We start from the raw sequence: 6,875 nt of genomic DNA on the forward strand, positions 1-6,875 counted from the left end.
AAAAGAGAATTTAGCTTGATGGGATTCCAAACATTGCTTTCGTGCAGCCAGAATATGGCCCACTGGATGCGAGTTGCACCTTATAAATGTCCCACTGGGTATCACTCATGTATGATTCATGGTAAAATGATGCGCCTGCCAGGTGGCGGTCAGGATCCGCAGCTGACTTTCGCTCACGAGGTATTACATTCACTTTGGTTAAAGTGACATAAATATGATAACACAATGCTCCCCAACCTTTCTGGAAACAAGGCGCATAGCTTACTGTATTTTAGTTGAACACAAAGCTATTCTGTTACAGCAGTTTGTACACCCAGTACCACCTTAAAAAAAATGCAAAAATGGTCCTTCAGGTACCATTAACAATATCCTACTAGGCCCAAATGTTAATCAAAAGCGAGGGAGAAGTTGTATTCCTAAAAGGTATTCTTAATATGTTAAACCACTGTAACGATATGCTGAATCTGGTGCGCAGCAATGAAGTATAGGAAAATAAAAAAACAGTACTTGAAAAAATATTCAATTAAAATGTATTGAACACAAAAGTATTTTTTTTTTAACCTAAAACAAAGTTCTAAAAGATGAAATGTAAATGTAGTGGTAAATAGTAAATGGGCTTTCACTTGTATAGTGCTTTTCTACCTTCAAGGTACTCAAAGCACTTTAAGACTGTCTCCTCATTTACATACTGATGATGCAGGAGTTTGAACATTTCATTCAATGATTCTTTGGCGTCCCACTTACAAGGAGCCCGCATACCACCAGTCGTACAGGTACCACCACGCTTTAAGGACCATTCTGTTGCAGTATATGAATGGCAACAAGTGGATGAGAAGGTTAATTGAAGCTTTCTGACATCTAGTGCAATAGCATTTCATTGTTCTGCTCGCCACAATATGTCCCTGGCATAAATAGAAGAAAGCTACATTATTATTATTTGTTTTAGTAAATAATAATTTTCAAACCAATTGAGTGAAATTGGATAATTTCCTTCATCAACACCTGCTGCTCTCTGGCACCGGTCACAGTGGTTGGGAGTTAGTCAATAAGTCAATGGGTGTATTCTCTCTGTCTGCATTTTTGTGTTTATGTCCTAAATGTATTTTGTATTTGTATTTGTGTGAGTTGTTTACTGTAGTACTAGAGCCGCCACAACTACCACAGACAAATTTGTTTGCCTGTTTTTACATACTTGTCCAATAATGACGATTCTGATTCTGAAAAGGTATCAAAAGTTCTTTTTCGATTACCACATTTACCTTTCACTATATTTCCTTTTATTTACTGTATTGTGTACCACTCATGTAACCAAATACGTCAACCAGAATATTGGGAACATGTCTCTGTTTGATCTGTTCAGATAAATTATATTTTTGTTGATTATAAGTTTTATTCCATTTCATTCTGCCCCTCTTGCTAAGTAACTTTCTAATTTTCTTTTCTTTTGGGTGAAAATATTAGAAACACCTTTCAATAGTTCTCATGCCATTCGACTAAATAAAAATTAGCTGACATTGATGCACTACAGTTGTACACCATAGCAAACCACAACTACAGCAACAAACATTATTAATTAATACCTATTTAGACAATGTTATTATCGTACAGATAATACAATGATGTACGATCATTGTATTTGTAAAGACAGAATTGTTACAGCCTTTGTATTGTAGAGTAATAGAATGTGCCGTTAAACCTAATTAAATGGACTTTGAATGTTCTGTATTGAGAAATAATTGAGTTGTTGATTCACTTTAGGTATTGTTTTAAAATATTTTAAAGACTTGGATGAAGAACAACGCAAATACACACTGATGGTGTAGATTTTACTACAAACGATTCCTAGTTGATAGCTGGGAGAGGCTCCAGCACGCCCGCGACCCTAGCGAGGAGAAGCGGCTCAGAAAATGGATGGATGGATGGATGGATGGATGGATTCCTAGCAAGCGATCTAATAAATGAATATATTTGGACTTGATGAACACTAGGTGGGAGTACAGTCCTGTAGAGTGCTGCAGCAGTTTCAGAATCAGAATCCGCTTTACTTGACAATTGCAAGTAGGAATTAGATTTAACACCAAACGCACCAAAGTGTATAAACCATTTTTAGTCATTTGACACTTTTTTAACAACATTTAGTAGGATCTATTTTACCGTTTACAGTGAAAGTCACTTCTTTACAGTGCATCGGCAGACAGTTTACAGTAGCTATAAAATACAAATATACTGATGTTCCTGTTTAATGTGAAATGGAACTGCTTTTCTAGTTTCCTGTATTGTATTTCCCCCGTTGTTCAGGATAATGCAGACGTTATCGCATTGCCTCGTAGAAGCCCCGCTAATGCATAATAATGATATATTTGACCTCCAAGCAACCCCCAAAACCTAATCAGCCAATGCTACTATACAATAAACCTCACGGATGGATGAGTAATATGTTATGTGAGCGTGATGTTTCCCCTGGGAATTGACTCCCAATATTTACTGGACCAGTTTACGCCATATTGTTTTTACACTTAATCTTTCTATCAAAATTTATGTATAGCCCTGTACAGGGCAATTGTGGGCACCGACGTGTCAATGCACTTAGCATTATTAAGTGATGCTCCCCAGCAGTGTGAGGGTGAGGCTGTTTATAATCAAGTTGTTTTTGTTTTTTTCTGGAGCAGCAATCCAATTTACTTGTACAGAATGGAGTAAGGGCTTTGTGCTTGTCTGCATATGTGTGTGTGTGTGTGTGTGTGAGTTGTTTACAAATGGAAACAAGCTTGGGATTTGATGGATTCTTTGCTTACTTGTGCGTTTATGTTGCAATGTTCATGCTGAGCTTTCTCTACACAAAAGTCAAATATATTGGTCCTTAAAAGCAATAGGATCCTTTACCAAAAAAAGGGGGAAATTGATTTTAAAAAGACCAACAGTCTAACATGTAATCATAAACATTCCTGGTTGTGTTAACTGAAGGATACATGAACTTCACATTCTCATGTTCATGTGTCAGGACTTGAATATGCAAGATTCCTCAAGACCACAAAGGAGGTGCAAATATAGAAAATGCTTCAAGACCACAAAGAACGAGTTGATGATGCTTACCAAGTTGGAATAAGCCACAGAACCATTTCTAAAGTAAAGTGGATTTCGAAATGAACACCATTGTGGTCACGTCAGCATTCACCCAAGAGAACATCAGTCCACAGTTTGCATGATTGCGCTACAGGGAGCCATCATAACTTTGAACTGGATCGTTTTATAAAGACGTTTTGGACAATTCTATAAGAACAGTTTGGGGACAACTTTCTGTACTATCCTAAAAGGACTGTGTCACAATTTACAAAGCAACAACCACAAAGGTATCAGGGATGAGTTTGGGGAGGAACAGGACAACATTCAGCAAATAAATGGAACAGCTTAAAGCACATCTTTGTTTTGTCGGTCCACATGCAAACCCAATCTTAAATCATGCTGTATGACTCTGAATGATTTTGCATCTCATACCTGGCTGGATGAAAATCTACTTTGGAAGTTTGTTTCCATCATCCATTTTCAATAGTGCTTGCTCTCATCAGGGTCACGGATGTGCTGGAGCCTATCCCAGATGACTATGGGCAAGAGGCAGGGTACACCTTGGACTGGTCACCGGCCAATCGCAGGGCACAACCATTCACACTCACTTTAGTGTGAGGCAGTCATGGTAACTCTTACCGCACTGCGCTGCCTGGTTTTCTTTCCTTTATGTGGACATAGCAAATAGACAGGCATGTGCAGCGATCATAATAAACTGTCTAAACCTTGTGAAGAAACATACAAATACCTTTAATTTCTTCTTTGTTACCTATCATCTAGATTTAGAATTGGAGGCATGGCAGGATACTGTACATACATGCACACAATGTTGTGACTATTCCATCTTAATACTGAAAATAACAAAGGCCACCCTTTTTCCTTTGACTTTCATATATCAAATTCATCAATTTAAAAAAAAAAAAAAAAAAAAAAAGCTATGACGACTTCACGTAATAAGGCAGAAAAATGACACCTTATGCACATGAATTCTAGTTTAATCCACTAGCAGCGACATCACTCAACATATTCACAATCACATAAAGGCAATGATTTCATGCCATTGCTTCACTTACTAGGTAAGATACATTTGATGTCATGATGTCGTGCCTGTGCTGGCAGATTGATAACAGATTTGGGCAATTTATATTAAAAAAAAAAAATAAAAATCCCTTGAAACAGACTCAATCTTTCGATCCACATCTCATGTAATAGGGATGACACCTATGACCCTGAATTCTATTTTAAACCACTAGCAGCGACATCACACAATATATTCACAATCACTTAAAAACAATGATGTCATGGCATCGCTTCAAACGCTTACTAAACATATGATGTTATGATGTCGTCCCAAATCTCGCCGAGCTTGGTACAAACAACAAACAATTGTAAAAGCCTGCCAGCTCCCCAGCTCCTTCCAGTGGACTATACTAAAATCTCATCTGATACAATAATCCTCTTCTCCTGGTAATTGCATGTTTGTTTGATATAAGTGACTCGAGGTTTTTGTTATGTTCACTTTGGGGGGGGGGAAAAAAAAAAAAAAACGCACTTGCACCAATGCATGATCCCAAAGCCTGATATAATTTTTGGGCTTAAACTCGAAAGCAAAGTTTAGTGATGTTTGACTAAGGAACAGTTGAAATATAGCAGAACCTCAGTATTGAATCACCCTTTAAGGTGATATTGAAAACCAACCAGAAATATTTTGAGTTGTATTTCAATTCAGTCTCGCACAACAAGTATCTTTTGCTCTTTCTTGGCTTGTTTGTGTTTTTGTAAAGCTACCAAAGTCTACTATTGATTATTTTTGAACCACAAATGGAACTTATTGTGACATAGCATGATGACAAAAGTGGTACTTGCATCCCTGTCCTGGCTGCTCAGTACAATAGGTATCAATGATTAAAGAAGAACAGAATATATCCTGCTAAGTCAGCTGTGTTCAATCTTAATGTGCAGAAACTCGCATCCCAGGCATATACACTTGTGAGTTAATAGTGAGTAGGCAACTGGATGTTTTTAAATTTGGATATTCATGGTTAATTTCCTTTCACACTTGAAGAACGTAGGGGAAAAAAAGTTTAAAAAAAAAAAAAAAAGGACAATGCATAGTCAACTGGCCCTTAGAAAGCCTGCCTCGACACTTTTCATGCAGCATGAAAGGGTAAGTATTTTATTTTACTTTAGTATTACTCAATCTGTGATGTCACAAAGGTTTTCATGTACTGTTAAATGTTTTTTGATGATTGTTTTTTGTATTATTTTTTTGTGGCACGATAGTTCTGAAATTCAAATGCTAGGTCGACCAGCGTCCAGCAATGGCTTGTGTTTTGAAGGTTCAACTATATTTTTTAACCCAATCCACAGGGCAAATCTGTAATTGATCAGTTATTTGTATTGCGACAAAACAGTTAATTGTAGTTAAGAAAAATATTTTTCAGCTAAATGAACTAACAATTATAAAAACCTACTGATCTGCTTAATTTAATCGGACCTAACGTATGTATTGGTTCATTTTCCTTAACGAACTATTGAATACCTTAATAGTTTAAACACTTTAATTGAAGTTCTCTTGATCTAGCTCTTGAAAGGCGAAACGTCTTCTAAGACAACCGGAATCATCCAGTTGCGATCTATTCAATGCCCCGAGAATGAAACGACCTGGATGAATGAGAATATTCACAGGCAAGTTACATAAAATGGGAAATGTATGCAGAAATGTCACACAGAGTTTACAAACTTTAAAGCTTCCCAGTTCTCTTTTTCTATCCCCTTTGGTCCAATCTGGTATGTCAACACAAAAAGGCTTTTCCACCGGCTCAGCGTCTCCTCTTGCATGGCTGCTTTAAAGACTGTTTCCATAGAAATGAGGCGCAACATTCCCTTAAGAGACCGGCAGGACGATGGATGGGGTATCAGAATTTTAGCACAAAATTCTATCAGGTAAACACACCTGTCAGTCAGTAAATGCAGCTTGACAGCTATTTTTCAAATCTGCAATATATATTCTGGAGATAACAAAACAATCCAGTGATGCAATGTTGACAAATAAATCATGCGATCGTCAACAACAAGCCACCAAGTCATTAGATTGTATTACAATCACTGATGAGTCAATTGGCACAAACGAGATGCAATACAAGAGCTGATGTGTCAAAAAAATTAGTCTTTACAAAAAACAAATGCTCAGTTTTTATTGCTAAAGTATTAACTTATGGAAAAGTATGTCATTTAATTGTAATTTTAGTTTTTAGAGGTTTAAAACTGAACTGCATCATGCTGAAACGTGTTTCTAATACTTTGCTCCTCTTGTCTAACTGAAGGTTACCAAAATTTTGGAAACACCTTTGCAGTATGATGCGCTGCAATTTTGTTTTATTTTAGTTTTTGACTTGATCAAAAAACACATGTATTGTATTGATTTTAATCCCCATATGGAAATTAAATTTTCAATATGCTGTTTTTACCACTGCAGCCAACAAATAGATTACCTGTCACACTATACACATAAAGCTTGTACTACTAGGTCTTATATATAATATATATATATATATATATATATATATATATAGTTCGTTGTGTGAATGGTTGTTTATCTATACGTACCCCGTGATTGACTGGCGACCAGTCCAGGGTTTACTCGCCTCTCGCACAAAGTCGGCTTGGATAGACTGCAGTTCACCCGTAACCCTCGTGAGGATTAAAGGTATAGAAAATGAAAGCTCACTGCAGTACAAGCTTGTAGCTACAGCTGTGGGGTCGTTTGGCCTCCTCGTCTGCGTCACGTGACACAGATGGACTCTATTAGT

The 6,875-nt window shown here is 37.0% G+C and overlaps 1 protein-coding gene across 1 annotated transcript in view; it reads right to left on the minus strand.

Annotated features, from left to right (window-relative positions):
* lhfpl5a (LHFPL tetraspan subfamily member 5a) overlaps window positions 1-6,875 on the minus strand; it is a 13,768-nt gene extending 6,893 nt beyond the window's left edge. The window contains exon 1 of the mRNA XM_061687787.1: window positions 6,673-6,875. The gene's annotated coding sequence lies outside the window, so the exon portion shown is untranslated. The remainder of the gene's footprint in view (window positions 1-6,672) is intronic.

This window comes from Phycodurus eques, chromosome 10 (genome assembly GCF_024500275.1).
Source record: "Phycodurus eques isolate BA_2022a chromosome 10, UOR_Pequ_1.1, whole genome shotgun sequence".
NCBI classification, from domain to species: domain Eukaryota; kingdom Metazoa; phylum Chordata; class Actinopteri; order Syngnathiformes; family Syngnathidae; genus Phycodurus; species Phycodurus eques.